The 23,027-nt window shown below is 35.4% G+C and overlaps 1 long non-coding RNA gene across 1 annotated transcript; it reads right to left on the reverse strand.

Moving 5' to 3' along the window:
• Positions 1–1,873: 1,873 nt before the first annotated feature.
• On the reverse strand, positions 1,874–7,076 carry LOC121418236. The gene is made up of 5 exons (XR_005970434.1): positions 6,794–7,076; positions 5,445–5,537; positions 4,641–4,783; positions 3,402–3,489; positions 1,874–2,087 (listed from the first exon to the last, which is right to left on the reverse strand). It is a non-coding gene; the product is annotated as an uncharacterized LOC121418236 (long non-coding RNA).
• Between the last annotated feature and the right edge of the window lie 15,951 nt (positions 7,077–23,027).

The raw sequence follows: 23,027 nt of genomic DNA on the forward strand, positions 1-23,027 counted from the left end.
TGCAAATTGCGCAAAATGCATGGTAAATTCCTCTTTCCGACTTCCGAACACACAGGTACTGGAGACTGTATTCAGTCTTATACTTCTCACACCATTTCTTGGTCTTCTTTTGTTGATTTTCCGCCATTTCGTGTCAATATCAACCCATCAATACGCCGAAATCACACACCGATATTCCACCGCACGACTCGACAAATCCAGTGGCCGCGAGCGCACACGCCTCGCGAAGCTAGCCGGGCCTACCGGCCTGGTGCACAGTGGATTCCCGTCGGGCATATCACATGCACCAGCTTTTTCGCTGCTCCTTATTTGTCTACTTTTCACACAGAATTTAGTAGCAGCGAACGAAATGGAGTTACTGCATGCTAAAGTTAGCAGACGATACATGTCCTTCCAATCCAAATTGATCAATGCAAAAAAATCGTAATTTCGGGAGGATAAGGATGGTAATCGTAAGGGCGGGAGTTGGGATGAATTTTCGGGAGCCTCCCGATCAAATCGGGAGGGTTGGCATCTCTGTTGACTGTGAGGTTGTAATCTGTTTACATATTCTATAGATATGTAGATATGTTTAAACATATCGATACATTTTGATGACATTTGAAGTTGGACACAAAAGTGAAACAATTTTTCAGCTACTTTATCCGTTTTATAGTAATATCTATACAATGTTTGACTTCTCTGCATTGTTGAATTTTCAATAGATATTTGACTACATAGACAACTTGGCAACAATATTTCAGTGAAACATCTGTAGTAATATAAACCAGTTTCGACTGATCTCAAACTATGTTAAATACATATATGTTTAACCTATCAATTATGAATTAAGGCCCCGTTGATATGTTTTTCCTTGTTCATAACACTTAAATTTTGCTGTATTCTCTTTTCATTGAAAACAGCCAATTTTAATGGGAGAAGTGATAAATCAAAAGCTTCATGACTGTTACAACTTGAAGAGGATCACAGGCAATTTGCATGAGTAAATTTCATATAAGCCAAAAATATAACAAGAGCTGGAAAGTAAAAAGGCAGTCCCCATCTCAAAGTCCTTGATTGATCCAGATGTGACATAACCAATAACTCTCACATTTAGCTATCATATTCCATTTAACTTTCATCCATAAACAATGTAAACATTTGCAAAAATATAAATAAACAATACCAGGTTGTTTGTATGTGTGTCAACACATATGTTGCAATTTAGTCCAGATATCCATCCAGATGAGTTTTTGTCATTTTCACATTGATACTCTGTCATGGTTTGAAAAAAGGAAGTGACAGCTTTCTCAAAACTTTTTTTAATATTTTTTTTTTACTTTACGAGACGTACTTGACATGTGAGCAACAAAAGTAATATTTCTTGACTTTTGAATTATGAAATACTGTTTAGTCAAAAGGAAGCAAGTGACAAATTATTATGGGAACAGATAATTCAATGTATCTGCAGAACCTGATTCCCCCCCCATAATTTGGGAGTGCTCATTTTGTGAAGCAAAACAGAGTAATGACACCTGGCTTTTGAATTATGAGCATTTGTGTTCCGTACCCCCAAATGCTCATTTTGTGAAACAAAACTTGCTTTTCTGTGTTAAGTAGCTTATAAGCTTTCAAATGGTATATGATTTGTCCATTTCAGTTTTGGTTACGGTCTAAGTCTTTAATCATTAACAAGGAGAACCAAGAGAAATCGCCTATTTAATACAAAACTACTGTTACTTGCTTCCTTAGTACTGAATGCTGCCTATTCAGACTAAAATTCCTTCTTGATGTTGCCCAGCAAAGTTCAAAAGCTGAGCAGGACAACACCACTCAAAGCACCGGGAGGAAATTCATACATCAATTGCTGGAGCATTTGCCATGCAGGAAACACTGGGTGTGGTAGTCAACATCCAGCACATAGGTTAACTTAAAGCAGACATCTATAGCTTGCGTGATGAAAGTACATGTACACTGGACGGTGTTACGCTCGACAATGACAAAACCTGGCTCTGTTTCCACCGGGTGCCTCCAAGGATCAACAAGAAAGGCTGTGGTCGATCCTTTGCATCATGATCGGCCAAATAATATTCAATGGATGTTCCTTCCTGTATTGAAAAGATGAGATTCAAGGGAAAGTTGACTCAGTGCAGGCAATTTACTCTGTCATGATCAAAATGTTCTCGTTTTCATAAAATGATATATTTTCAGCTTCTCAATAAATGACACATGAGATTAAATCAACATTTTACAAACACAGAAAATATTGGATTGCACCCCCAATGGGTGGTTTAGTTACATTTTGTGCTTGAATTCGAAGTAAACTATTTTTTCCTTGTTAACAGAACTATTGAAACTACCATGACATGTTTAGTTTCATATTGCAACTGTGTTGGCAAGCTATTAGCCTGCAATGTTTCAATAATATAAGTCACATTGCCCTCCCCCCCCCCACCACAAAAAAATAAAATAAAGTAGTAAAAATATAAATGAATAAATACATAAATTTTAAAAATAAATATCTTGGCCCCTAAACAAGTTGTAGCCAAAATATGATCTCGGGGAAAAAAGCTTGGGGGGAAAAACATACCCTGAATATGTTTGACCCTGCGATTGACCATTAACCAGTCTTTCAAAACCACCCTTTTTCTTGAAAATCTGTGTTTTTGATACCCTTAGCAAGTCCACGCGTGGGACCGCGTCCAAAACTGAAAAAACACCCCTTTAAACGCGTTTTTTGGTCACGCGTGTGTACAGCAATATGTTTGACTGCCCCCTCACCTCGGGATCGGGTGAAGGGTTTTTTTTTTTTTGTCAACAGGAATTAGGCTGATTAGGTAGTAAGTTTTGAACAAATTACCGAACAGGAAATTGACTCCCCCCCCCAATTAAGGGTTAAATCTTAAGTTAAAAGACAGTGTTTATCCATTTATTGTTGTTAAAAACGAATTCCTTGTCCAAAATAACATAGAAATTGACACAACATTGTTTTTCGGACGGTCACCCTTCAATTTTTTACTGCAATTCTAAGTTATAATGTGATAGGATGTCAAGATAATCAAAATGTGCCTTGCACACCATTTGATTTTTAGAGATTATAAATAATTCAAGGATTCTGGAAGGGTTGCTCTCCGGTCCACAGTAGTCAACAATTCTGCCATTAATCTCTTCTTCACCCTAAAGGCCACGGTGCGGGGGGGGGGCCTCCACTGCCTTTTCCGTGGTAATTCCGCTGCCCGAAATTTTTTGACCGTGCCGCTCACAGAGATTATACTTTCAAGTCTCGAGCATCTTTTGAGACCAAATTAAAAGTTCAACTAGTGCATTGTTTTACATCAAAGGGCTATTGTTTCGGGCTGCTTTTCTTATGTTTGCTATCCTTGCATCCACAGCACCCCAAAACAAGAATACAAGATACTTACATATCCTGTGATTCCGTTGATGTCCTTCAAAATTTTGAATTGATCCACAAGGCTGTGCGCAAGGCTTTCCTTCACTTGTGATGGTGGGCTTTCAAAAAAATAGGTGTAAAATAGATTGAATATACAAAACAAGATTTGATTTAATTAAAAATGCAAAAGATGAAATTTGCCAAAAATATTAATAACATGTACTGAAAATATGATCAGACGTACAATAGAATAAAGAGGTAAAGTCATATCAAGACAAGAGGTAGAGATAATGAACTGTATCCCCATTTAAACAATATGTTTAAACTTGAAAAATTGGGCTGGTTTGGACTTTTTGAGACTACATGTAAGTGGGTGGGCCTTCCAATCTTGTCTGCCAAAATCACAATCATGCTGATATCCGGCACTTGCATTTCATACGTGAACTACAGTGTGAATTGAAGTTTGTAAGAAATAATTATTAAACAAATTTAACCATGCAAATTTCTACACAAAAATCTCCATATAAACAAGTCCACCCAAATAAAAAGTTGATTGGAATAAATAGAGAAAAATTAAACAAGCATAATACTGAAAGTTTAATCAAAATCAGATGTAAAATAAGAAAATTTCAAAGTTTCACTTAATTTCACAAAACAATTACCTACATTATATGCACATCCTGGTAGATATACAAATTAGGCAACTGATGATGTAGGCCACTCACTATTTCGTTTGCATTTTGTTACATGCAATATGGAATATTTTAATTTTCTCCTCATTGTCATGATAAACAAAGTTTTATTCCTTCCTGAACAAGTGGAACTTTTGTGGCTCAACCAAAAGGGGCCTCATTTGCATATCACTGAGTTGTGCTGTTTTGTGAAAAATAAGCAAAACTAAAATGTCATTACTTCCTTATTTAAAACAGATTTTGATGAAATTTTCAGTTTTATTCTTGTTTGATTTTTTTCTATTGAATCTGGGGATTTTTTCTGGGATGGACTAGCCCTTTAATTTCACTTGGTGCATTTCAGGATAATCAAGCAAAAGTCTGGGGTGCCAGATGAACTGCTATTTCTTATCACTTGAGTGAGGTTATTTCATGTTGATGGCAAGGTATGAGTGAAGGTTCCCTTCTTTTTAATCTGAGCTTCAAACAGGTGAGAAAAAACAGAATTTTGAGCGTGCAGCAATCTATAGGGGACGTAATGACTGATCGAAGAGATATGCAGAGGAAATAGGCGCAAATTCAACCCCCAATACACTTACTTCCATCAATGCTCTTCAATTAGATGGCTAACCAACACTCAGTTGAGTTGAATTCTCTCGCTGTTGTTTAGAACCCGTCCTCGAGTTAATGCCTCCAGCAAGCCCCTTCCGTTTCTACCTTTCAAAATGATGCTTTTAACATCCTGAATAGAAATCAATTTCATAAATTTATTATGATTATCATCATTTTAATTGATATAGCTCAGCCAAACAGCCCTCTATGACCCATATAACATCAATGGGGCAAGATCTATAAACAAGTACGGTCAGTTCCCCCATATCTGCGCGGTCTCCCAAGTCTGCGCACCCACCTATCTGCACGATTCTAGTAAAAGAAGATACACAACAAGCATGAACTTCACACATGTAATACATTTATAGACAGGTATTCATAAAAAATTCCTGAATCGTGTGCAAAGTGAATGAGTGCGCAGACATGGGGTTATACCATTTTTTTTCAATCTGAAAATGACTGCCCGAGGTTTTTTCAAGGAAATTCTATATTTTCTTTCATTTTTCAATGAGAAATTGAGTACACTTACTCTTTATAATATAAGGAACATTACTAACCAAAATATTTTGTGAAATAAGAGAAAATTTATGTTAAATCTTAACTCAAATTGTTAGGTATGCAGACTTGGGGCCCACCATCATGTTTTACCGTAGGCTTAACCATTAAAACAATTTAAAAATAGTCAAAGCAATCAAACAATTGAATCATTTACATGGAATGATTTAGCTACAAACGGTATACATGTAGATCTAACACCCCACATTCATATTTATAGTCTTACAAATACTTACAAATTCATAGGGGCATCTGACCCTCTTTCTTGGTTTTGGTGTCGTTTTATCTTGCAAAACTGGATCCTCATCCTCACTCAGCTCCATAGGCCTCTGAAATTACAAAGTACAAAAATCACTTTAAAAGACATTTTACAGCTAAAGTGAGATCCATGCCATTTTCACCAAATTATGACAAGTTACAAAATATACTGCCACATATTTAAGTTTTCTACTTTATTCATGCCATCTTTAACTGTAACTCTAACGTTAGAGTAAAACAAATTTATCAAGAGATGTTGCAATGCGGGAGCGAACGGCCGCGGCAACTTCTGGGTTGCACATCGCATGCGATGCAATTCAGCAGCACGCATTGACTTTAATTTGAATGTCGAATGAAAAGCGGGGGATGTCGAATGATGGGCGTAAACATGGCGATTCATTTAAAGATTTTATTACCTATTGAGATAGAATTATAAAATGACCATTGCAATTAAAAATAGACAAATATATTTAACAATTATTGCTGCAAACATCATTTTCTGAAAAGAAATTTTAGAACAAAAAATATTGCATAAAAGCCTAACTTGATCTAGAAAAAACATCCAACTTAGACGGCACATGTCGAATTTTGGCGAATCTTTAATGCTTGAAATTCAAGCCTTGATTGTTACTACACTTGACTAGTATCACGGACGGTTTCAATCTAAGTTAGATTGGAACTGAGTGACAGTGATAGAATTATAAACAATTAAGGCTTCAACTTCAAGCATAGAGTCTATCCCCCAAAACAAGAGAAAATGTGCCAAGCATTAGGCCTACCCACATTATTTCACCACACAGGGGTTACTAATACTAGGCTTGGTCACATTTGCTCTACGACTACGGCGGCCGTACGGCGAGTCAAAAACAGCCGTTTTATTCATTTTTATTCAAACCACCTACCGGAATATTTAGCTGGTACAAAAATTTTCAAACGACTGTTTTCGACTCGCCGTACGGCCGCCGTAGAACAAATGTGACCATGGTATAACTCAGGACAAAGTTATTCATAACCTTGTAGGCTACACCGGATAAGTGGTTCGTTCAAACATGCGGTAGGTAGAATACCGCACCGCTGAATTCGCATCGCCGACCAGCTGCGGACTGAGAAGGCCAGGTACCGGTACGGCGCCTGCATACGCGGTAGCCAATCAATCGCACACGCACCACTCGCACTCAGTCATGCACTGTCGATCCAACTCACTGCTCTCTAACGTTAGATTTGTAGCTAAAGCAAGCTTACTTAATTCCACATTCGACCACACTCGGAGCCATCACAATCTACATTACACTCTCTTAATAAAAATATTTCCAAAAATCACACTTACCCTCAAAATTTTTGACGGCTGACGTGACTCGAACCCTCAATCGCAAAGCAATTCCTTGGCACTCTCCATTTTGGATATGGATATCAAAAGTTTGCGTAAAACTTTTATGACGGCTGATTGGCTGTCTCAAGTCACGTGGTGAATTCATGTACACAACTGTTGTGAAACTGGGTGCTTGGCGGGAATTGACGTGAAATCGTAACCTCTTATTGAAGAAAACTTTTTACGCAACCAATATTTAACGTAACTCGGGTAAGATTACGCAGGGTTGTGAAAAAAAATACACAACCGTTCGTACACAGCACCGATTTTACACAGCGGTCTAACAGTGTGTATAGTACTCCTTTCTTCAAGTAGTGTCATCTTTTGTCAAATGTAGGCTTTATGTACATTATTTGTTTGTAACCTTTATGAAAACGGATAATCACCTTCACTCTAAAAGTTTTTAAATGTAACATTGGCTTTATTAAGTTTACTATGGTAGTTCGTTGTTTATTGACGTGAAGTTGTGAACAAAAATAATTTCCAATATGAATAAATATAGACAAACTTGAACTTGAAGAATGACAGTTTACTGTATAAGAGTGTAATCACTTTGTTGCCATTTTGGGTTTGTTTTCTTGGTTTTGTATGAAAATGAAAATCCATATTTTATTGTTCGAAATAGACATGAAATTATACACTTTGAAAATTTGCCTTGCAAGGCAGCAACTCCCATCTTTTGGTCTGACGCGGCCGGGGTTTGAACCCCCGACCTCCAGGTTGTGAGATAGACTCCCTACCAACTGAACCAACACAACAATTATCAGAGAAGATGTTGCTGGCACATGTTATTTGTTGTAGGTTTATAGATGTAAACAAAAATTGTACTACTATACTGTGATTGTCAACTGGTATTCATGAAGTATCAACTTATAGGCTGTTTCCAAATTATACAACTTATCCACTTTTTCAAACTAATTTTGATTTTAGATTTCAAACACGGCTACTGTAAGTTTCATATAAACAGAATTGTATAACATTATGAGCAACAATCTTTGCTCTGTCAGCAGTTTGCACTACACGACGCAATATGAAAACAAGAAATATTCGTTTGTCAGCAAATATTTACATTATTATTGATACATGTACACCCTTTTTGCGAAAAGGATATCTTCATTGATAATGGTTGTTAGTGTAAAGTATTGACCCTTGACTAGAGATCGATTAACAGCATCTGATTCGTATGCAGGTTTATATTGATAAATATCACATGTCATGAAGTTCAGCTAAGCGCTCTTAATTTAATTATTTTCTTCTTCTCTTCCTCGTCTTTTTTCTTCTTTTTCTTATTCTTTTTCTTCTTTCTAATTCTTCTTTTTTCTTCTTATTCTTTCTTCTTTTTTTTTTCTTCTTCTTTTTCTTTTTCTTCTTCTTTTTCTTCTTCATTTTCTTCTTTTTCTTTTTCTTCTTCTCCCTCTTCTTCTTCTTTTCTTCTGGGGTCGTCAATGGGAGAGGATCTATTCCTCCTGGATTTGCTTATGTATAGAAATGATTTTTTAACTTAGAAAAGAAGAGCTATGGTATAGAGAAAAGAAGAAAGAGAAGAGGAGCAAATAAAATTAAAAAAAATAAAAGACAAGAAGAGAGGAGAGGAGTGGAGATTCAGATTCTCTCCAAACAGTGATATCACACCGATCTACGTTACGTGGACATGGTGGAAATATATTACGGAAATTGCAAAAATATACATGTACATGTATATGAACCAAAATATCAATTTTGCATTTTGTTAGTATGCAAAGTTTTTAATCTCTTTATTTTTGGAATCGCTCCTTCAATTTTCTTTTAATGATCGGTGATGCTCTTGTTTAATTGTTATCATCTCAATAATCTTGAATTGAACCAACAATTCAAGTGGATTATAGTGATAAAAATACTCTATCATACCACAATTATTCCAACCAAACCAACTCCGAACAGGTCAAACATTATGAACAAAACAAAATGAAAATGCAACCTTTTTCAGGAATTTAAATTGATGAGTGAAGATCTGTACCCGGGGGGGGGGGGCCACTTACATTGACGAGTGGATACCATGTGCGACCAAAAAAAAAACACGTAAAAAGGAGGTCTTTTTCACGATAGGGCACGTTACGTACGTAACGTGATAAGGGTGTCAAAAACACAAAAATAATGAAAAAAGGGTATCTATTTCGCTAGGACAATTACGTGTTTAGGGTGGAATTTGAGGGAATGATAAAACAAAATTAAAATGTTACATAAAGGATGTCCTTTTTACCCCAACACTTCGTGTTTCGAGTCCGATTTGCGCGACTTGTAGAAGGTGGGATCGTAATAAACCAAATAAGGTAAAGCCGACGACCGAAGGACCCGTAACAATAAAACATTTCCTGTACTTGTTTAGGGGTTAATTTCAGGGAATATTTGCCAAGAGTATCGTTTCGTTTCCAATTCTTGTTAAGGGTAGGGTTTCACACGTCAATACTTGTTAAGGGGTGCATTTTCAGAATATGGAAATTACGTGTTTAGGGTGCTTTTCGAGACCCCATGGTCGCGCATGGTATCCACTCGTGAATGGAAGTGGCCCCCGGGGGATCTGTAACCTTTCTCAAATTTGTCTCTGTCTATTGATTGATTCATTCATTGTCTTGCGACAATGTGACAATTTTATTTATTGGTCTGCACCGTTAAAAGGTGCAAATTAACTGACGGCCGCGGATCCAACGCGGTTTTCCTATAAGGATGCCACCGTGCATGTCCGTCCGCTTGGCCCAATTTTTCAGGTGATCACGGAATTCTTCTGCTATGTATAATTATAATCAGAGCCAGTGATTTCTAATTCTACCCTTATATCTGCAATAGTAAATTGACACAAACAGGAAAGAAATGTTGGATCGTGTTTAATGGGGTCAAGGGGTAAAGCATTAAAACACACACCTATAATGTGTGTGTGTGTGTGTGTTGAGTTTTGTCAGACGTGTATCAATTCAGATATGATATTTAGGTCTGGGACCGACCTTTAACGTCACCATCCGAAAGACGTGACCAGGGCTGGAAAGTCTGCATCAATTTGTAACTTCCCCACATAGCTTGGATTACAGGCGCACGCCACAACGCCCACAACACCTATAATTGCAATAGGTTCCCCATATATAAGGATCCACAAAAAGTTTATTGAAACAGTTATTAAAATGACTATCTTTCCCAAACGACCTCATTCTCCAATAAAACTTTTAAAAATTCATGCGTATAGACCACTTTTCTTACAATTACTTTTTCCAAGAACAATCAAGGCAACCGTAACATGTTCATAAAAATATACAAATTATGCATTTTTTTTATAATTCACAGACCCCTCAACAAATACGATTTCTACATAGTATTTATCTTCCCAGACCTTTTAGCTCTCTACGACATAACTTAGGTGCAATTTGGCGAGCAAAAGTAAGGTTTTATTGTCTCACACGTACACGGGACGCAACTCATACGCATACACAAACAAAAAAAATGTATTTTTTCATTGACGAGTAAGTTGAACCTTGCGAGCATTTTGATGAGGAAACTAAGACAACAACCTAGACTATACGCGAGGTTCAAACTTGTATCGCCATCACTTTTTTATCAACCTGTGCACGTGTATAAAATATGAAATTAAAATTAGTTTAAAAATTAGTAGATAGGTTACATTAATTGGAAAAAGTCTACAAGTTGATATTTCAGGAACACCAGTTGACAATCAAAGTATAATACCCGCAATTTTTGTTTACATCTATAAACCTACAACAAATAACATGTGGCAGCAACATCTTCCTTGATAACCGGTGTGTTGGCTCAATCTATCTCACAACCTGGAGGTTGGGGGTTCAAACCTGGCCGCGTCAGACCATGGTCAGACCAAAAGACGTTAAAGAGATGGGAGCCGCTGCTCTCCTGTTTGGCGTTCAACGGTTACAGGGAGAGAGCCTCGTCGATCCGGCGCTGCACAGTGGCTGCCGGCCATACGATCAATATTGGGCAGAGCAAATTTTCGGAGTATTTAATTTTATGTCTATTTCGAACAATAAAATATGGATTTTCATTTTCATACAAAACCAAATTCAAACAAACCCAAATTGACAACAAAGTGATTACACTCCTATACAGTAAGCTGTAATTCTTATTCGAATACAAAATGACTTCCTGATACTTTACCACTGATTGATCTCAACTCCGATAGATTATCATTAAAATGACAACGATAACATAGCTATGAATGGGTTACATAATTAATTTGTTCTTTCTTTATTTCCTTACAATGATGAGATTGAAGGTCAATCCATGTTTATTTTACGGCTCAATTCTTGGTAGATTGTTAGAAGCAGGATAATGGAGGCCCAAATTCACGCCGTATAGCGAACAGTTAGTAGAGAAATTATTTTCAGCCTTTATACCACTTCCATTTTTCATAAAGTAAGCCTTTCACGGAACCTTGACTTCTTTGACTGCATTGATTGCATTTTATTTTCATCACAAATATTGCATCCAATCTAATAACTTCGAAGATCACTGACGTTTCTTAATCAGATAATTAATCATGCACATAACAGTAAAAACACCATTATGAACTTTACAACTGTTTAAAAGTTTAAACAAACATGCTTATTTGATTGAAGATTATATATGAAACATTACACTTTTTTGTTTACCATTCAAACACTTATTTCTAAATGTAAGACAACTCTGTAAAGTTCATATGTTAATCAGAGTTGTAGAAAAGTTTGAACAGCGGTACACTGTAAGACTGAAATAAATGAATCACATAGAACTAACCATCTTTGTCAGTCATCGTGTTGTGTTTCCATATCTAGGATAGAAGAGGCATAACCTTGTTTTTTTTATATATTTTTTGATGGTTTCTTGTCAATTCGAGATGATTTGCATACATTATTTCGTTCATACATCGAGATTTTTGCAGTTTTGTGCTCATTTTTGTAAAATTTGTTTTCCCTATTCATATAGTGTATACAATGACCTATAGCGGCCATTTTGAATATCAGGAAAATAAATATTATGTCGAATTATGTCGAATTGACAAGAAACCACCAAAAAATATTGTACATATAAAAAAACGGGGTCCGACCACTTGACCGAAGGTCCACGAGGCCGAGGGTCCGCGAGACTGAGGGTCCGCGAGACCGAAGGCCCGCGAGACCGACTTTTTTTCCCTTCATCGGTTGCCGCGGTCGAGTGGTTTAAGACGCCTCGTTGCAGTGACGTAACAGGTGCCTGTTAACGGGGGGGGGGTGCCAAATAATTCCCGGTAACTACAGTATATAGAATCAGTGGCGTTGCGAGGATTTCATGACTCAGGAGAGACACATATCTCACCAACAAATTATAATGCGAGCACGCCTGCTCACCACCGCCATAGCGGTGGTGCGAAACACGTATACTGCGCGCACGAAACGTCTCTCTAGGGGGATGGGGATGTTTCTGCTACTTACAGTATAAACTTACGATCAGAGGCGTCAATCCCGGGGGGATGGGGGGCAAACATATTGTTTACCCCCCCCCCAATAATTCCGGATGTGTAAAAATAAAATAAGATTGTTATGTTAGACAGAAATCGACAAGCGAAATTGAAATGCACAACTCGTTCTTTATTCAAAATCGTGCTCAAAATATCCGTTTTTCAGAGTGAAATATAAAAATTTTCAGCTCGCGTTTCGCGCTCGCATCACTTCTTTAGCAATAAACCAATACTTTTCATGGTTAAATAGTTGAATAGAATGTCCCGTTTTCAGGTAAACCTAAAAAAAAACTCCCTCTTCGATTTGCAATAATATTTGGTTGGATATACATCTTATTCTTTATCAAAAACGTCCATTAAACTGTCAATTTTTTCAGATCGAAATATTAAAATTTTCAGCTTGCGCGCTTGCGTCAATTGTTCTTTTAGTTACCCATCTTAATCATTGTTACCAAAATGCTTGGAATATCAAGCTTTCAACCGGCAACCGATGAAGGGAAAAAAGTCGGTCTCGCGGACCTTCGGCCTCGCGGGCCTAGGGTCTCGCGGACCCTCGGTCTCACGGACCCTCGGTCTCGCGGACCCTCGGTCTAGCGGGCTGTCACCAAAAAAAAACAAGGTTTCGTCGATTTTCTATGGGGTCTATCCTGGACTACATTATTTTAAAACTATTCTTCTCTAAAAAAAAAAAAAATGATTTCTATGCCCCCTGCCAATGATTGCTCCCTGTATCAAAATTTTAAAATGGGCGCAGTAATCTCGCGAGCAATATCTGTGTGCTTGAAATCAAAATTGATTGCAGACATTCTAATTTATCATGTTTATTTCGAATATACAAAGAATATGAAGGAAAATTATCATTATTACTGGCATGACTAGATTCTTATTTTCTTTTCTTTTTTTTTTCCTTTTGCGCAATGGCATGATCAGTAGGTTCAGCTCGATGTTCGTTGTTATAGACCTTTTCAAGAAAAAAAAATCAGAATTATGCCACTATTAAAAATCATATTTTTCTTTTTCAAAGTTACACTAACCTTTTTTCATGTGTTGATATGGTTGCATTTATTAATTTAGTCCCATTATCGGAAAATGATTCAATGACTAAATAAGAAACCTGTGTGTTTCGGCTTTATGTTGAGTTAGATAACATACCCCACTAAAAAAGGAAATTCTCAATATTAATCTAATTGATTTTGGATTCATTGCTTTATATTCATTTTCCAACTATCCTAAATGTTATAATTTTAAAATAATATGTGTTATTCATGTGACCTGTTTGAAGTGAGTGAACTTGTATCAGAATGTGCTATAGGAGACCGATTATCATCTGCTGAGGTGTTATAATTTTATTTACTTTATCGTCAAGTATCTTTGATATTTATGTTCAAAGTCTGAATAATTCGGAATTCAGTGACTAATAATGCATACTGACTATAAACTGCGTACAACATTGACTTCTGGATTATACTTTTAACCCTCCACACTGCAAAACGAGATGAAAAAAAAATACAATCAAGGGCTAAAAATGATTCATGTAGAGAATTAAAATTCCTAATTATTGCCAAAATACACCAAATTAGTTGATATTTGGCTAAAGAAAAGAAAATGAATTAATACACCTCACCGCCTCTATTATTTCCAGATTCAAGAAGTTTATTTTCATTTGCATGACAAATATAAACCAAATAAAGACACAAATCTAAATATGAGTAAATTATAAATTTTACCTCAGCATAATTATATGATAAATTGCTTTTATGTATTAAAAGAAAACATGTCAAGCACAGTAAAATAAAAATTGTTGAAAATTTATACGAAGCTGTTTCCTATGAACCTGTTCAATACTTGTTTAGCAGTTTAAACAACCATGCTGAATTTATTGGGAATGGAATATAAAAGAAAACTAAACGGAGCTGTTTAAAGGTCAAGTTCACCATAGAAAAACGCTGACTTGAATGAATAGAGAAAAATCAAACTGGCATAGTGCTGAAAATTTCATCAAAATCGGATGTAAATTAAGAAAGTTATGACATTTAAAAGTTTCGATTATTTTTCACAAAACAGTGATATGCATAACTAGGTGAGTCAGTCGATGATGTCCATCACTCACAATTTTTTTTTATTGTTTGAATTATACAAAATTTCATTTTTTTAAATAGATTTGACAATTAGGACCAGCTTGACTGAACCATATAGTTTTAAACAAAGCTAATTCCACATGTTCAGGGAGGAATTAATCGTTGTATCAATTGACAATGAGGAGAAAATTAGAATATTTCATATAATAAAATAGAAAAGAAATAGTTAGTGGATGACGTCATAGTTTCCTCATCTGCATACCAGCCAGGATGTGCATATAACTTTTTTATGAAACTAAGCAAAACTTTAAAATGTCATAACTGTCTTATTTTAGGTCATATGAAATTTTCAGTGTTATACGTGTTGGATTTTTCTCTTTTTATTCAAATCAGCTTTTTGTTGGGGTGGACTTGTCCTTTAAGATTTAAATACTTGTTTAAACTGTTAAAATAACTACCGCAAGGTTCATATAGACAGCATTGTATAACATTATGAGTCACAATCTTTGCTCTGTCAGCATTTTGCACACGACACGATATGAAAACAAGAAAATATTCGTTTGTCAGCAGATATTGGCATTATTAATGATATATGTACACCCTTATTGTGAATAGGAATATCTTCATTTATAATGGTTGTTAGCTTTAAATATTGACCCTTGACTAGAGATCGATTAACAGCATATGATTCTTATGCAGGTTTATATTGATAAATATCACATGGCATGAAGATCGACATGAAGCGCTCTTGAAATTATGATAATTATACTAATAGCGTGAAGCTAATATTCACATTTCCTTCTCTTTTCTTCCGTCTTTTTTCTTCTTCTCCTCCTTTTGGCATGTTGGGGGTCGTCAGTGGCGAAGGCTCTATTCCTCTAGGAAACGCTTATGCATAAAGGGTTTTTTTAAGAAAAGAAGAGCTATGATACACTGCAAAAACTCCGGTGTTGATTTAACACCAGCCCGGAATCTGTATATGTCCAAACCAGAGAAGTATTGAAATAACACCAGTTTGGTATCAAACCGATGATGTTTTAATACTAATTGGTGTTGTATAAACACATGCATATCTGGTATTAGACCAAAACGAATCTGGTGTTGTTTAACACTTCTCTGGTGTGGACATATATAGATTCCGGGCTGGTGTTAAATCGACACCGGAGTTTTTCAGTGTAGAGACAAGAAGAAAGATGGTAGAAGGTAAGCGAAGAAAAGTGAAAGAATAAAAGGCAAGAAGAGCAGGAGATTCAGATTATCCACGTTGCGTTGAATTATCAAATATTACAAAAATAATCATGAACCAAAATATCAATACTGCATTTTGTCCCGGCATTTTGTTAGTCTGCAAAGTTGGAATCTCTTTATTTTGGGGATCGCAAATTCAATTTTGTTTTAATGATCGGTGATGCTCTTATTTTCTTGTTATCATCTCAATGATCTTAAATTACCATCAATTCCAGTGGATTATCATCTAATAATGATAATAATAATCTTTCATACCACAATCATTCCAACCAAACCAACTCCCAACAGGTCAAACATGAACAAAACAAAATGAAAATGTAACCTTACTTTTTGAATTAAAATCGGCGAATGCAGATCAGTAACCTATGGAAGCTTAAAAGTGCCACCGAGATGTTGAGATAATTATCTCGGGAAGTCGACATCTTGATAGCAAAAGATAAGATGACGAGATCCCAGATCTCATCATGTCGACATCTTTTAGAAGAGATGATGAGATGACAAGATCCCGGATCTCATCATGTTGACATCTTGTAGAAGAGATGATGAGATGACAAGATCCCGGATCTCATCATGTTGACATCTTGTAGAAGAGATGAGATGACAAGATCCCGGAACTCATCATGTTAACATCTTTTAGAAGAGATGACGAGATGACAAGATCTTGGATCTCGTCATGTCTACATCTTTAAGAAGAGATGATTAGATGACATGATCATGGATCGAAGATCTTGTCATCTGATCATCTCTTCTACAAGATGTCAACATGATGAGATCCGGGATCTTGTCATCTGATCATCTCTTCTACAAGATGTCAACATGATGAGATCCAGGATCTTGTCATCTGATCATCTCTTCTACAAGATGTCAACATGATGAGATCCGGGATCTTGTCATCTCAACATCTCTTCTAAAAGATGTCAACATGATGAGATCCAGGATCTTGTCATCTCATCATCTCTTCTTAAAGATGTTGACATGATGAGATCCGGGATCTTGTCATGTCATCATCTCTTCTAAAAGATGTCGACATGATGAGATCTGGGATCTCGTCATCTTATCTTTTGCTATCAAGATGTCGGCTTCCCGAGATAATTATCTCAACATCTCGGTGGCACTTTTAAGCTTCCATAGTAACCTTTCTCAAATTTGTCTCGGTACATTGATTGATTCATTCATTCATCATTATGCCCATCAGCAAAGTAAATTCTGTCACGTACCAGAAGAGAGCTAATAAGCTTGTTTTGAGTTCGGATGTCTTAATCACACTGATCCTAATTTATTCTGTGTAAGTCGTTGTCTTGGTGGCATGGGAAAAACGCGGAAGAATTGTGCTTTATGAATTTAAATTTTATTTGAATTTCCACGCTTTACCCCTAATCGAGTTCTAGAGACGATCACAATTTTCTGTTATCCGTCGTATCGTACTATCCCATGATCCCGCTGAAATCAGAGAACCTGCTCGCTCACTCAACTTGGGCGTACGCACGGGATAGTAGGCCTACGACCCGGAGGGGGGGGGGTGTTGCACCCACAAATGTAATAACGCCCACAAATGTAATAACGCCCACAAATGTAATAACACTTTACCCACAAATGTAATAACGCCCACAAATGTAATAACACTTTACCCACAAATGTAATAATTTCACCCACAAATGTAATAATGCACTTTACCCACAAATGTAATAATTTTTGATCGCCCACAAATGTAATAATGACTTTACCCACAAATGTAATAAATTTGAAGGGATTTTTGGCAAATCCGTTCTGAATTAAAATCGTATAGTAATGCGTTCATATAGCACTAAAGTGCAAAGTCTCTTCCTGACCCGGTTAATTAACAAATTGTAATATAAATCCAAAGTCTTTACTCCAGACCCGGTTGTTTCAAAAATTATAATATAAATCCAAAGTCTTTATTCCAGACCAGGTTGTTTAAAAAATAATCATATAAGTACAAAGTCTTTATTCCAGACCGGATTGTTTAAAAAAAATAATCATATGAGCCTAAAGTCTTTATTCCAGACCCGATTGTTTAAAAAATGATAATATAAGTCCAAAGTCTTTTCTCCAGACCCGGTTGTTTAAAAAATTATTATATAAATCCAAAGTCTTTTTCCAGACCCTGTTGTTTCAAAAATTATAATATAAATCCAAAGTCTTTATTCCAGACCCGGTTGTTTAAAAAATAATAATATAAGTCCAAAGTCTTTATTCCAGACCCGATTGTTTAAAAAATGATCATATAAGTCCAAAGTCTTTTCTCCAGACCCGGTTGTTTAAAAAATTATAATATAAGTACAAAGTCTTTATTCCAGACCCGGTTGTTTAAAAAATAATCATATCAGCCTAGAGTCTTTAATTATAATATAAATCCAAAGGCTTTTTCCGGACCCTGTTGTTTCAAAAATTATAATATAAATCCAAAGTCTTTATTCCAGACCTGGTTGTTTAAAAAATAATAATATAAGTCCAGTCTTTATTCCAGACCCGATTGTTTCTAATATTATGATATAAGTCCAAACTAAGATACGATAATGATCTTCCGGTGGAATAAAAATGAGAATCGAGCCTAGTCTTCTCTCCAGACCCAGTTAATTAAAGCTGTTGGAATCAAAATCTTTGTTGTTGTTTTAAATTATACTGAACGTATTGTGAATATACGCGCTATGAGTAAATTGAGAATCAAGCATAGTCTTTTCTCCAGACCTGGTTATTTAAAACTAAAAACTAAAACCCTATAGTAATGCCTTCATATAGCACAAAAGTCCAGTCTTTTTCCAGACGCAGTAGTTTCAAAAATTATAATGTTAGTCCAAAGTCTTTTTTCCAGACCCAGTTATCTCAAAAATTATAATATAAGTCCAAACTACGATACCATAATGATATTCCAGTGGAAAAAAAAGAAAATCGAGCTTAGCCTTTTCTCCAAACCTTGTTATTCAAAAATTGTAAATAACAATACAACAACAACAACAACAACAAAAATCGTATAAAGACCCCATAATCTTATTAATGCTGGATAACATGGACATATTGTTGTTGTTGTTTTTTTAGCTTATACGGCGCGTGTCATTCAGTAGTGAATATTTGCGCCTACATATACTGATATAGCGTAGTCTTTCAGCCAGACCCAGTCATTTGTTTTTCAAAATAAGGCTAAGAGTAAAAATATGAATAACTCCAAATTTAATACCAAGCAATCCTTGAACCTAAGAACATGTTTTTAAAAAGAGGTTTAGAATGTTGTATTTATTCCAGACCTAATCATTACAAAAATTACGAAAAAAAAAATCTTCTAACATAAGACCCTATCATATTCTCTTGGAATAACATGAGTTGTAAAACGTACTCTTTCCTCCAGACCAGGTTATCTAAGAAATGAATTAAAAAAGAAAATCAAATCTAAAACCAATTTTTAAAATTTATACCCAGTAAAAAATATGTCTGTACCCCACACCCAGATTCTTTTATATAATAATACTAAGACCCCTACAAAACATTGTAGTTATGCATTTGCAAAGAAAACGTCAATTTTCCAGACTTGGTTATTATTTAAAAATAAAATTGTCTAAAACAAATACCCAATAATCTAACTACTGTGGAATAACATGGAGATCGATTGTAGACATTCCTCCAGACACGATTATTTCAAGAATAAAAAAACAATAAAACCCAACCCCCAACAACGAATCTAAGAACCAACAATCCTCCAAATTAAGACCAAGTACAAAAGCACATGTTTAGAGCGTTGTCTCTATTCCAGACCCAGTCATTTACAAATCAATTCAAACAATCTTAAAAACATAAGACTTTGTCATATTCTTATTCCTGTTGAATAACATTATTATTATGCTTAGACCTTCATCTAGACCCAGCTATTTATAAGATAAACAAATATTGAAAAAATCAAAACTAAGACCAATCCTTAAAATTAAACCCAGTTAAAATGCTTGGGTTTAGAGAGTTGTCTTTACCCCACATCCAGTTCACTTAAAATACAAATTAAGCAAAAGATTAATCTAAAAACTTAGACACCAGCATCTCCCAAACTATAAAACCCTTTGATAAGGCATACCGTAAGTTGGTATACAACTTGTTTTTGTTTGATGGAAGTGAAATAAATAAAATTGAATTGAATTGAATTGAATACCACAAAAAAGTCAAATTAATAAAAGGTGTAAATATTCAGATCTGAATGGTACGCGCCTTAAAAACCCAAAATAACAACAACAACAACGTTATTCTACATCAATGATATTGTGGCGTCTCTGTTAATATTGTTTGTCTGTTTTTATCGTTTCTAATAATTTCCTATTTTGAAATAACTGCATGGGTCTAGAGCAAAGACTACACCATATTTAAAGACTGGGCGTTGTGGCGTGCGCCTGTAATCAAAGCTATGTGGGGAAGTTACAAATTGATGCAGAGGTTCGAGGTTCGAGCCCTTGTCATGTCTTTCGGATGGTGACGTTAAAGGTCGGTCCCAGACGTAAATAATCATATCTGATTGAGACACGTCTGACAAAACTCAAACACACACACACCCACACAGGTTTGCCACCTGGAAAGATTAAACCTCAAGATGTTGATGGACCTGAATCCACCGACGGGACAGCCTAACTCCGTAACTCTGGTACGGGTGTGGGAGGGGGCTCTTCTTTCTTTGCCTGTCTCTCTTTCAGTCATTTCAAATCAGTTTTTTTTCCTATCTTATCACTTCTTGATCACATAAATCCTCTCTCTCTCTCTTTACTTAACGGGTCAATATAACCCCAGAAAATATATCTTAGGCCACTGAGATTATTGGAATTGTAACTAATAAAAAAAAATGCTGAATGTATTACAAATGGTGCTTGGTACACTGAAAATTTAAAGTACCGAAGAACTTGTTAAAACGTTATCCCCTCTTGCTAGAATGATTTTCTTTTATATAATATCTCATAGATCGTCGATCAACAACCTTATCGTTTACGGGAAGTAATCCCCATATTGTGTGCTGATATCTTATTCCTCAGTTTTTTGTTTTATATGTAAAGGTTTTGTGTTTTTTTTCATAAAAAAAGGAATGAATATACAAGAAATAATAATAATAAACAAGGGGAATGCCTCTGACCGTCTCACCTTCATCACGCGATTCAACATCAACATAGCAGCAGTGCTGACTGAAAACTACTATAACTCGCACAAGATGTTAAGTGATACTTGGTTACTCTTATTTCCACGTTTTATGAACTAGACCAATACACTTACAGAGATAGGATGGTAATTCAACAAATACCCCCAATGTGGCCAAAATTCATTGACCTCACATGACCTTTGACCTTGATCATGTGACCTGAAACTTGCACAGGATATTCAGTGATACTTTATTACTCTTACGTCCAAGTTTCAAAAGTCAGATCAATAAACTTGCAAAGTTATGATGGTAATTCAACAGATACCCCCATTATGGCCAAAGTTCATTGACCTTTGACCTTGGTCATGTGACCTAAAATGCACACAGGATGTTCAGTGATACTTGATTACTATTATGTCCAAGTTTCATGAATCAGATCCAAAACCTTTTAAGTTTTGATTGTAATTCATCAGATACCCCCAAATCGGCCAAAGTTCATTGACCCTAAATGACCTTTGACCTTGGTCATGTCACGTAAAACTCATGCAGGATGTTTGGTGATACTTGATTAACCTTATGTCCAAGTTTAATGAACTAGGTTTCTTAAGTTATGATGATATTTCAAAATCTTAACCTCAGGTTAAGATTTTGATGTTGATTCCCCCAACATGGTCTAAGTTCATTGACCCTAAATGACCTTTGACCTTGGTCATGTGACGTGAAACTCTAATAGGATGTTAAGTAATACTTGATTAACCTTATGAACTATGTCTATATACTTTCTAAGTTATGATGTCATTTCAAAAACTTAACCTTAGGTTAAGATTTGATGTTTAAGCCGCCGTCGCCGTCGCCGTCGGAAAAGCAGCGCCTATAGTCTCACTCTGCTATGCAGGTGAGACAAAAAGAAGTAATAAAAATAATACTAAATGAAATTGTTACCCTACTTTTTATACAGTGGGTAGCAAAAATAGTCAATCATGAATTATTGCCAAATAAAAACATGGAATGGAATGGTTATCCCCTCTTGTTAGAATGTTTTTCTTTTATATAATATATCATAGATCGTCAATCAACAACTTTATCGTTTTCGGAAAGTAATCCCCTATTGTTTACTGATATCTTATTTCTCAGTTTTTTTCATATGTATTTTAATGTTTTGTTATTTAGGTTTTTTCAAAGAAAAAAGGAAGGAATATACAAGAAATTATTTTTTTTAAAGGACAAGTCCACCCCAACAAAAACTTGATATGAATAAAAAGAGAAAAATTCAACAAGCATAACACTGAAAATTTCATCAAAATCGGATGTAAAATAAGAAATTTATGTCATTTTAATGTTTCGCTTCATTTCGCAAAACAATTATATGCACATCTCGGTCGGTATGCAAATGAGGAACTGATGACATCACTCACTCACTATTTCTTTTGTATTTTCTTAAATGAAATATGAAATAATTTTATTTTCTCGTCATTGTCGTGTGAAATGAAGTTTCATTCCTCCCTGCCACGTGGAAATTTATTATTTTAACATTTTGTGCTTTAGGCAAGGAGGTCCTAATCGTCAAATTCGTAAAAATTGAAATAATGTATAATTCAAACAATGAAAACCAAAAGAAACAGTGAGTGAGTGACATCATCGACTCTCTCATTTGGATGTAGCTGGCTCGCTCATATAACTATTTTGTTAAAAATAAACAAAACTTTGAAATGTCATAACTTTCTTATTTTACATCTGATTTTGATGAAATTTTCAGCATTGTGCTTGTCTGATTTTTCCCTATTGATTTCAATCAACATTTTTCTGAGGTGGACTTGACCTTTAATGGTTGCAGGGTCTTTGTTTTGTTGTTGTTGTTGTGTTCTTAATGACTTTTATAACTGGGTCTGACAGAATGACAACGCTACATTTCCATGTTATTCAACATAAATAGGATCGTGGGTCTTTGTTTTTGTTATAATTATTATAATTTTTGAAATAAATGGGTCTGGAAAAAAGACTTTGGACCTATATTATAATTTTTTAATTAACCGGGTCTGGAAAAAAAGATTTCGCATTTTTGTGCCATATAAACACATTACTATAAAGTTTCAGCTTTTAGTTACCGGGTCTGGAGCAAAGACTATGCTTGATTTTTAATTTACCATTAGCGTCTGGAGAAAAGACTAAGCTCGATTCTCATATTTATTCCACTGGAATATCATTAATGTATCTCATTTGGGACTAAAATTATAATTTTTGAAATAACCGGGTCTGGAAAAAAGACTTTGGATTCAT

This window comes from Lytechinus variegatus, chromosome 7, assembly GCF_018143015.1.
Source record: "Lytechinus variegatus isolate NC3 chromosome 7, Lvar_3.0, whole genome shotgun sequence".
NCBI lineage: Eukaryota > Metazoa > Echinodermata > Echinoidea > Temnopleuroida > Toxopneustidae > Lytechinus > Lytechinus variegatus.